Here is an 11,334-nt window from a genome sequence, read left to right on the forward strand (position 1 = left end):
TTTTCCAACACAAAAACTTTTGCATACCATGAAAGATGACGGACAAACACCAGAGCCGTCTACCTGACTTGTCCCAACACAAGGGTCAGGCAAAGTCAGGCAGTTGACCAGAATCGCGCACACCGATGCCTCTTTCCTTCCCCACAGGGATAAAAGGTGGAGCACAAGAGCACAATATGAGCAAGGCAGACTGCACCAAGATAGAGCTAACTCAGCACAGCAGTTCAAGAGGAGGAGAAAGACGGCAGGAATCGAGAGGGAGACAAGGAGAGAAGCAACCTTGTCCTTTCCTTCCAAAGCCTGTGAAACCTCAGCGGAAGGAATCGTAAGACCGCAAACAATAGCCAGCGTGTGTTGCAGCAGATATCAATGGTACACTGGGTCCTCCTCTGCTGATAACCAATTTGGGAGAGATGCTCATCTCCGTGGTACCAACCTTGACTCCAGAGAGAAGAAAAGCCAAACGGTTCATCACAGCTGGTGAGTCGAGGGAAGAGCCGATAAAAAAACTGTTGAACGACAAGTAGTAAACAGCTAATTGAACTTTGAAAGTACAAAGAACTGTTGATACCAAAAGGGGGAAACCAGCAACATAGGAGTATGGCACCACATGGGTGCTCACTTAGGAAACTCTGGGTGATTACCCAATTGTTGAAACTACTGTTACCAGAAGCCCTTGAGAAAGACGAGAAGGGGGTCAGTGGTCATATAGGGGTCTTGTAAAATCCTCTTTACAGTCGAATATCTTTGGACGACAGATGTTTGTGAAGCTGAGGGGAGTGAATCCTGCATCGTAAGAATTTATTGAGAAAATGTGCGAGTGACAAAGCTGGCAAGAGTGAACCCGAAGGAGGGATGCCGACAAAAGAGGTGGCAAAGTCTAAAGTCCCAATATACAGTGTGTTGACAAGAGTGACCACGGTGAACTGTTTAAAAAGACATTAACATTTGTGAATGTCACAGACGACATTGTGTTAAAAGCCATAATGAACCCAGCTTACGGAGGCTAGCATTGCACAAAGGATCAAAGCACGGCATAGGGAGATCCAAGAGGCGAAGAGCAGTCGCCCAAAAAGAAAGGATTGCAACAGAAACTTTTGTTTATTGTTTTGGATACATCAGGTCCACAGAGGCAAGAGACTTTTGTAAAAAAAGAGACTTAACCACCAAAGGCTCTGATGCCTGAGAGCAGAACTGTTAGCTCATTCTTGGAAAGCTCAAGTGTGTGCTCCTTAGTCCCACCTTGTCCCGTGCTGAAAATGTGGGGAATGGAGACACACGACTAAAATATCCTGACTTATCATTTTGAGAACACTTCTTTCTTTTCTGATGAATATTATCCCACACTTCTTTTGTATTTAGCGTAAGGATTGGCAATAGGTTTTTTATTAGCCTTATTTTTGTTTGATGGTCGAAGCTTGCTCCCATCTTAGATTTAGGTTTAGATTAGGCGTTTACCAACCTACCTTGACAGTTTAATAAACACCCTTGAACTGTTATCACTTGTGTCTGTCTTTACTGTTGCCACCATGAGTTCCTTACAGTACCCAGTAAGAAAATCAATGGGGGGGTGGGGTCATGGAGATGTATTTAGGAACTTTGCCCTCTAAACTATTGTTCTGTCTTGATGGTCATGTAGATTATTAGAACCTCCGTCCCCAAGTACCACACGGGAAGATAGTAATACAACTACCCATGCAATCCTTGAGGCCACAGGTGTTGAGTGCCAAGAAACAGGAACCAGGAACACCGGAAACACCCCTGACCGCTATAAGGCAAGCAATGAGGACATATATGGCAATGCAGTCGATAATCAGAACACAAGGGATGCACCACAACGAGTCTTACCTAGATGGAAATGGAGTGGGTAACAACCATGCCCCAGTTGAGACAATGGGGGCAGGAGCCTGCAAATAACCGGCAGCAGCAGGAGGCGAAGAAAGTCCTGTGTAGCTCTCCGGATGGAAGTACCAACACCTGTGCAGGCTAAGAGGACCAGTGATCAGTGTGCCAAGTGGGATGATCCGTGAGCAGTCCAGAAACAATCCGAAATCAGAAGCTAGAGGATCACAACAAATCCAGGTGGAGTCCAGATCAAAACCAGGTAGCAGCGCCAGGAGTTCCAGATAAACATGAGGCAGTTAACAGGCCGAGGGGGAAAAAAAGGGAATCCGTAAAGCTTTCCGTAGTCAAATAAACCGTAAATAGCAGAGGAAAGAAGCACCAAACTGTACTTGAAACGTAGCAGCTGGGAAGCATTGTTTGAGCGTATACCTGCTTCTTTTAACTGCACTGATGAATCATGTGACCCAAGTCATATGACGCGTGCTTCCGTGTCACGTGTTCCGTGGTGATATCAGGTGATTGCTCTTCCTGATCACGTGATGCGGAACCAAGTTGGGCCGAAGTCCACAGCACACCATTGAATAGCGCCATGGGAACTGTCAATGAAGGAACGGTTGCAAGGATCTCGGGCGACCGTCCAAGCCCGCCTCCTTCCGGGTGTGCCAAATCTGACCACCAAACTGCTGCCGCCGGGTATGTGGAGGTGAATGGGTAGTAGAAGGGGACTGATGGGTTGCTAAAGGGGCGCTGATACTAGAAGAATGGGGCCTTGTTACAGGAGACATGACAAAAATATAGTCGAAACTGAGTTTCCTTTAGTTCCAAATCCTGCAACAATATTGTGCAACATCCCATCAAAGGCCAAACATTTTACAGTCATAGATTTAAAAAAATGTGTTCTTTTCAGTTCCCCTTCACGAAGACTAACAGGATTTCACTTTCCTTTCATATACAACAAACCGCCTGAAATATACCGAGAGTCCCCTTCAATCTTTAATAGAGTCCTCCAGATGGACTTGGGCAATTGTCAGCTTGAAAGTGTAATAGTTCAATATGTGGATGATATTTTGGTGTGCAGTGAGACAGAAGAAAGGTGTATAGAAGATTCAATTAAACTCATGACTATCCTTGCAGAGAAAGGATATACAGTGCATAAAGAGGAGTTACAATACTGTCCCGAAGAGGTCTTGTACATAGGACAGTTGAAAGGAGGAAAGTGACACCTGAAAGAGCAGAAGCAATTATGAAGACCTCAGAACCTAAAACCTTGAGGGAAATGCAAACATTTTTAGGCCTCTGTTACTATTGCAGGGCCTGGGTTTTCAAGCAAAATAATATGGGCAGATGAAATGACTGGAGGATTCGAAGAAATAAATAAATCGATCAATTAAAAAAGGCATTCAGCAGCCCCTGTGTTGGGAATTCCAGATTATCATGAAGAATTTTATTTGTTCTCCCATTCAAATGGAGAAGTCATGACAGCAGTTCTTACACAGAAAATTACATTTGGACATGGACATACACCATTAGCCTATTATAGTGGGATTTTAGATCCAGTTATGAAAGGGCATTGTCCTTGTGAGCAGTCTTTAGCTGTTACTTCATTCATGATTGAAAAAGCTTCAAGTATATGTCCAGTAGCATTATTTGTTGAGCATGCATTATTTGCAATTTTAGAGAAATCCAAAAGTACATTGACCACACAGAGAGCATCATGATACGAGGTAATAATATTGAGTCCTGCCATTAAAATTGTCAGATGTAAGACAGTGAACCCAGCAACGTTCATAGATGACCCAGTAGGAGATGATTATGTACATAATCACACAAAGTATATTGAGAACTATAATGAAATTCCCCAAGTCAGAGAAAAAGCCAGACGGAGGAGGGAAGTTGTTTTTTATTGCTGGTGCCTCAAAAATTGACCAAACGACAGGTGAAAGGCATACTGGATCAGCAGTAATAAAGCTGAACCGAGAGGGTGAATTTGAAGTAGTGACAAGCGTGAGATTGCCTTCGCATTGCACAGCAGAGGCTGCAGAATTAGTGGTGCTAATGGTCATGCTTCAGAGATTTGAAGATGAGGAAGTGACGGTGTACACTGACTTTACCTATGTGACGTCGACTGTACATGAAGGTCTGTCACGCTGGAAAAGGCGGGGCTTCCTCCATGCAGACGGTGTTCCAGTGCAACATGCGGCCCAATTGGATATACATATTGAGGTGCTAGCACTCCCATTGACTTTAGCAGTTATAAAAAAGTGCAGCACACACTAAAAGAGAAGACGTAATTTATCGCAGAAACAAAGCTGCAGATGTAGATGCCAAAAAGGCAGCCTATTTTCCAACCATTTCTAATTTTGAAATCAAAAGTGTTAAACAAATGACAGGACGATGCATGTTGCTAAAGGAGGACTTTAACATGCTGTTTATTGTCCAGTTAATTGAGATACAAGGGCGAACAACACAATAAGAGAAGGACCTATGGAAGAGGAAAGGGTGTTCTCTGTCCCACACTGAGGCAATTTGGAGACAGGATAGCACTGGAAAGCCAGTTATTGAGGGTAGTGCTGGAGCAGCTCCACTACCCCGTGCATATGACTCAAGAGAGTCTAGCTGCAACAATTGTAGAAGAGTGGTTCTCGCCAAATTTGTTAGAAGATGTGGCACAGTTTATTGTAAATTGCATTGTGTGCAAGGCATTTAATGCAGGGCACACTTTGAGAACAGTGAGAGGAGCAATTCCAAGACCCAATGGCCCATTTCAGCATCTACTTATAGATTATGTAGATATTCTGCAGACACGCAACGGTTACAGATATATGCCGGTCGCAGTTTTTTTTTTCTAGAAGGATCGAGGCAGATCCATGTACGTTGACAAGTTCCTTGTGCGTGAAGTGTTCCCAAGGTGGGGTGTGTGTGAGGTTTTGCGATCTGACAATGGACTTCATTTTGTAAATGAGTTGTTTGAACAAATAGTTCTTCTATTAGACATTAAGCACAAGTTTTCTTCTGCTTATCTCCCACAGGCGGATGGTGTTTGTGAATGATTAAATAGATTATTGGTGCAGAGGATAGCAAAGATAAAGATAACTTTGAAGAAGGGATGGCTACATTTCCTACCCTTAGCTTTATACGCTCTGAGGAATTGGCCTGGCTGAGACCACAATCTAAATCAAGAGTTGGTGATTGGACACTGCATGAGAACACCCTTTGCTCCACCAACTAGGTTAAACACTGATGCCCATAGCGTAGTGAAGACATTAAGTGATGAGATGCATGATTACTTAACAACAATGACTGCAAGTGTTTCTTTCATGTCTCAACAGGTCAAGAATCGAAGGGAGGAGTCAAAGAGAAGTGATGATCAACCCATTGAAGTAGAGGATTTATTAAACAGCCAAGTTTATACCTAGGAGACCAGGTGCTGGTATTCAAGTTCATACGTACTTGGAGCACTCCTTGCTTTGAAGGTCCATTCGAGGTGGAGGAAGTCACACCTACAGCAGCCAAGTTGAAAGGACGGAGACCGTGGCTTCATTTGCACAACATCAAGCCATATAAAGGAGAAACCTCAACCCCTCCTGCAACTACCCACAGTGAAGCAAGATAAGATGTTACACGTATGCAGACTCATTCTATGGCCAAGAGTAGAGACAAGGAAAGTGAAGACCACAGCAGCACCATGGACTAAGGGCCAATAGCCTTTAACATTCGGTTGGAGTAAATAGACTTGCAGTATCCTGGAACTTTTTGAAGACTATGCATTGAGGTACCGGACCTGGGAGTAGAAAAGCACACTTTATCTTTGTTACCTATTGCAATAACACTTCACACATTCTTGTATTCTGTTTTTACCTACATATTACAGTCTTACCCTGCTTTACTAAGAAGATACATTAATGTACTAAACTATTTTGGAAATCCTAAAAACAATTATATTATTTTCAGAATAATTGTTGCAATCATTTTACAGCTCTTGACATAAAGGTATGATTCATAGAGATTTACAGATACATATTAAAAGTGTGAGCAAAAATGAGGTTTCAAGATACAAGAGAATCATTGCCATCAAGAAAATTGAGTGTTCATGTAATTGTAATTGTGGTCTCATTCTACATTATGATTTGTGTTTTCCTCCTGATCATTATGACACTTAGACAAGTTATAAGAAATAATACAGATATGAGTGACAATGAAACATTTACTGTTGCTCCCGATGAAATCAAGAACAGCATTTGTTATAATTCAGGCATTTATCTTGATTTAAAAGGGATGTTGGGGAAAATCATGAAGATATAAATACGTATCTTGAAAATGAAAGACTAACCTATGGTATCAGCACATGAAAAAGGTGGGAAGGAGACCATCAGATTAAAGCTGCTACATGTGTTCCCTCATACCTTATGCTTTGGGAACATCTAAAACATTCATAGCAATAGAAGTATCTGTGAAAACGGCACATTGCTTGACACATCTGGCCCTTTGCCCAACCAGAGGACAGTTCCAAGGCAGAACATCATCCATAGTGTGGGTGAATAAAGTGACATCTCAGAGCAAAGACAACTCTGTACAATATATAAAGTCAAGAGAAAAGCCAAAAACAATTAATCAGATAACAAAATACAAACAGCCTGGAATAAATGGAGCAGGAATCAAGATTGAAGAAAACAAGATGCTACAATGCAAGGACATGAAAGGGAAGCAAATACAAGAATGCTGAGAAAGAGGTCAACTACAAATTAAAGGAACAATGCTTACTGCTGAAGGATTGGTTGTGTGCAAAGCAATGGCATTACCGGACAATGGGAAGTAGTTTTGGCTAGTGCACAAAAGGAATGCAAAACCCAATGGCCTAAGATTGCAAGATTGTTGACATGGGTCGATGATGAGGCAGGACCATTGCAGATACTACCCCTGAAGAATGCATCCTTATGTTTAAAAAATAATGGTACAGTGAAAGTTGGAGAAAACTGCAAGTGTGGCAGAGTTTTCGATGTGCCAGGCATGAAGGAAGGAACAGCAGTCCTGATGGACCATTATTGGGCCTGTGGATCAAGGGCATATATAAAGTTGCCACCAAAATGGGGAAGAGTTTGTTCATTGGTGCTGGTAAGCATACCAAAAAGTGACCTGCAGATTACAGACTTCCCAAAATGGACACACACCTTTTACCGTAGCAGACAGAGGAGAAGCAATTGCTTCTGAGCAAAATCATTAGAAGCCTATTATGACATTCCAGATGAGCATACGTTGTTCAGCCGAACAGCAGTGATTTTTACAACTATATTCCTGCCAGGAATCCAGACTGCAGTGAACGCCAAGTGGCTGCAAATCGCCAGATGGGAGGTGCCACAAATGATCAATACGACAATAAAAGTATTTAATACAATCAAGGAAGAGTTGAGGGCAATCAGGCTCATGGCCCTCCAGAACAGGTATGTCCTGGATTTAATTACAGCAATGGAAGGAGACGTGTGCACCAAGATCGGGCCTTCTTGCTGTACATTTAAACCTGCCCATGATGAAGACAATGGGACTTTGACAGAAGCAATAATGAGGTTGTCATCCCTGCATACAAAGATGGAGGATGAAGTAGACACAATTGAGGACAATGGCTGGTTTTCATCTCTGTTCTTATTGATTCCAATTTGGTTGTCAAATGCCTTCAAATTACTCCAAGCAGTACTAGTGTTGGTATTGCTATGATTTTGTCTGATAAGGATCATCTTGGGACACTGCAAGAAGACAGCCAAGAAAGCTATTGGGGTGAATATCATGATTGATATAGATGCTGGAACTGGCGAGCAGATGCAAAATGAAGAAAATAGCTGTGAGAATCTAAAGAAGAGTACTCTTGCAACTCTAGGAATGACCTTCTACTACCCTAAGTAGCATACATAATGTATAGGATGGTGGATATTCTGTCCACCATCAGGAGATTGCTGCCACATGACCTGGAGTGTGGATGAAAATTTGAAAAATACAGGTCACTTGAGCGGGGTGACAAAGATATGGTTTCCAAAGAAACGATCATATGAAGAGATGATAAAGGAGAATTAAAAGGAGAATGAAGAGACGAATGTGTTCGAGAACTCGACCAGAGGGGGAATGTAGAGGAGCAGGTGGATACATTTTCCCTAGCTCCCGTCCCTTCACCGCCGTCCTACTGGAGCAGCAGGAGAAGGGCTATATGTGGGACCCCATGTGTTATGCCTATACCGCATCAAGTGTATGAGAGAAAATATGTACTCAGACAGCCATGCCGAATGTACCCTTGCACTGAAAGGGTGGAATGATGCTGTATAGAAGGATGTCAGCATGCACCACTGGGCACCACTGGACATTATGGAGTGCTGAGTGAAATCTGACGAGGACAGGATGATGTCATAGAGAAGATGTATGAAGCCATGCTGAAACAATATGAAAATGCTTAAGAAGTGACGATGTAAATGAAGTGACAAGAGACATGTACGAAACAATAAAGTAATCATGAATGCTAAAGAAGAAAAAGTAACTTGCTGACCAATAAGTGTAAATACGCAGTAAACCAAGGTAGAAAAGAGACATACAAGCTTGCTATAGAGGAATATACAACATGGCTTGGGTGGCCATTATTGGAAAATGGATGCTGGCACGTGTAAATATTCAATTCAATTACCTCAGGAACCGATCAGGGTTGCAGAATCAGGAGATGCTGGAAGAACAGCTTTGTGTGCAAAACGAAGATCAGTCAATGTTGGCTTGGGATCAAGGATGCTATTTGTAAGCAACAGCTGCAAAGCACGAATGGAGGCAGACGGATGAATCATGGACATAAGACATATTTCTCTAAGATTAAAAGAGAAAAAAAACATTTGCAAGAGCCAAGTATTGGACAATTAAAAGTGTATAAAGTCTATAGAAAGTAGAGTGAGCACGTTTCTAGAGGCCAAGAGGAGTAACGACACCAACTATAATTAAATCAAATAGCAGTAAATAAGAGTCTGAAATGTACAAATTCGTGGTCTCTTCTCATGTGACTCAGAAGATGAAAACAAAGGCTATTGATTAAGCCTTGTATGAAGATAGTGATGTACTTTCACTCCCTCGAATGTCCTAGAACAGAGAACAGGCTTTAAGGTCAACTACCGATTTGAGACTTTGTCTCATGGCCGGTCTGATGGGAGATGATGGACGAATTGGGAAACTGGGGAGTAATTTGACGTGATCCAAGCACCTGAGTTTCGGTTTCCTTACGTGCTGCTAGCTGAGTTGAAAGTCCAAGGTTGGGTGAGAATGCCAACCAATTAGTGGGTCTATGGGGCAACCTGCTATACAATGTTGCATAGACCAACCCACTGCTATTATTGTTTGCTATAATCAGTATTATACATATTTAGAGATAGTTCAAGGGTTGTCTTACAGATAAGAGACAGCCAATAAAGCTAACCCATAAGTATTCTATAAGTGGATATGTTCCCCTAATCCAATCCCTCCCGCTAATAGGTTTATGGTATGCCCCGTAGGATGACGTCATAGATGACGCATATTGGGGTATAAGACCACTGTGTAATGAAGTTTATGTGTGTGTCCAAACATCTGTCTGATGTTTGTCAGTTGACCCTGCTTTATTTACTTGAGAATAAAGTAGTACTTTGCCACATTCCATGAGTCTGTCCGATTATTTAGTCTGAGATCTTTATTGGTAATTCCATCTAGCACAAGAGATGCTTCAAGGTGCTATAGCCACTTCTCCCAGACAACAGAGGGAGATACAGAGCTCAGAGGACACTCCAACGGCTCAAGAACCAGAACCCAGCCAGCACACAGCGTGCCCTGCTAGGCTCGCCAGCAAGCTTCCTGGATAGGAAGTGTCAGAAGGTCTCTGAAACCACAACCAAGGAGAAGGCAGCTGCCTGCAACAGATGCCTCAGGTTTGGACTGTCCACCTTAAAGGATGACACAAGCACATTGAAAATGCTGGGAGAAGTACCTCGACAAGCACCTATCACTGACCGCCTTAAAAGACATTTTTAAGATCTGCAACCGACTGCAACGCTGACTGTTGCCAAGCCGCAGTGCCTTAAAAACTGCTGAGAAATCTTGACGAGAGCTTCAGAACCGCTGATCAGCAATGAGACAATGATTTCTGACCTCGAGCTGACATGTAGGCCAGCCTAAAGCCATTCGTCTAGCTCCGCTCACCGAACTGTCTTGCTGCCTGATACCTGCAGCTGACCCCATCTCAAACGAGATCACAGGGCCCTGCAAACCACCCTGAAGCCGACTTGACCCTGTTGAGTACCAAGAACACCAACAGCAAAAGGTGCATTGTGTTCCTGTCCTGCTGGACCTTCCCAGAAGGTCCCTAGAGACATTGTAAGACCCTTTTCCCCTTTGGCTGAAGCCAAGAAAGCCTTACCAACTATTCTGGTTATTAACAATACCAACCACCAGCCACCAGCTTTGACATGCTCCTATCTGATGGCTTCAAGATCCTCTCCGTGCCCAGGCCCAACCGCTCTGGTGGGGGCGTAGCCCTTATTTTTCCTGAGTGAATTCCTGCCTCTGTTACTCCTACGCAAGCCTACTCCTCTTTTGAATGCCTCGTCTGCAGGCTCTCTCTCTCCCCGAGCCATTCCCTTAACGTGGCTACTATCTATTGGCCACCTGGTCAGATTTCTTCCTTCCTCTCAGAGTGGGCAGACCTGTCCTCCTCACTCCTGGCCTCAACCACTCAACTCCTCCTTCTTGAGACTTCAACATCCACCTGGATGCCTCCTGTCCCCCCTCTGGACTCTTTCGCAACCTCTGTGACTCTCTCTCACTCACCATTCTCCCCTCTGGTCCGACTCATTCTGCAGGACACACTCTTGATGTTCTGATCTCTTCTGACCTTCCCCTCTCTGTCCCTCTCTCCACTCCTCTCTCCTGGAGTGATCACTTTCTCCTTTCCTCCCACCTCACCCTCCCTACCCCGCAGGCCAAGCCACCTCCGTCACTGCCACCCACCTTCTCGGTCATCCGACCCATGAAACGCGTGTCAGTTGAGACTTTCGCCGCAACCTTCTCACCGCCTCCTCCCCCTCTGGCTGAGTCTCACCCTGACACAGCCCTCTCCACGCTCCACTCTGCTATATCTGATACTCTTGATATCCTAGCCCCTGTCATGAGAATCCGCCTGAAGCCCAAAGCCAAATGTAACTCCTGGTATGACTCGGATCTCGTCACCCTAAAACGCAAGTGCAGGGTGGCAGAGAGGAAATGGCGTGCTTCAAGTTCATCCTCTGACAAACTGGCCTGCCGCCTGCTGCAAAGGCAATACCGGCTCTCCGTCCTCACCAAGAAGAGAGCTCATATCTAAGCCCGGGTCTCTGCGGCATCTAACAACTCGGCTGAACTCTTTAAATCTGCTAGGAATTGGCCAATCCTGCCACGATCTCTACCTCTCCTGCCCCTTCCCAGGCCCTCTGCACGGCACTGGCTTCTCACTTCATTTCTAAAACT

The 11,334-nt window shown here is 43.9% G+C and overlaps 1 long non-coding RNA gene across 1 annotated transcript in view; it reads left to right on the plus strand.

Moving 5' to 3' along the window:
- The window catches only part of LOC138580395 (uncharacterized), an 84,289-nt gene extending 74,836 nt beyond the window's left edge, over positions 1 to 9,453 (plus strand). The window contains exon 3 of the long non-coding RNA XR_011304246.1: positions 5,175 to 9,453. This is a non-coding gene — a long non-coding RNA (uncharacterized lncRNA). The remainder of the gene's footprint in view (positions 1 to 5,174) is intronic.
- Positions 9,454 to 11,334: the final 1,881 nt, after the last annotated feature.

Source organism: Ambystoma mexicanum, chromosome 3p (genome assembly GCF_040938575.1).
Source record: "Ambystoma mexicanum isolate Mex_15411 chromosome 3p, UKY_AmexF1_1, whole genome shotgun sequence".
In the NCBI taxonomy this organism is placed as follows: domain Eukaryota; kingdom Metazoa; phylum Chordata; class Amphibia; order Caudata; family Ambystomatidae; genus Ambystoma; species Ambystoma mexicanum.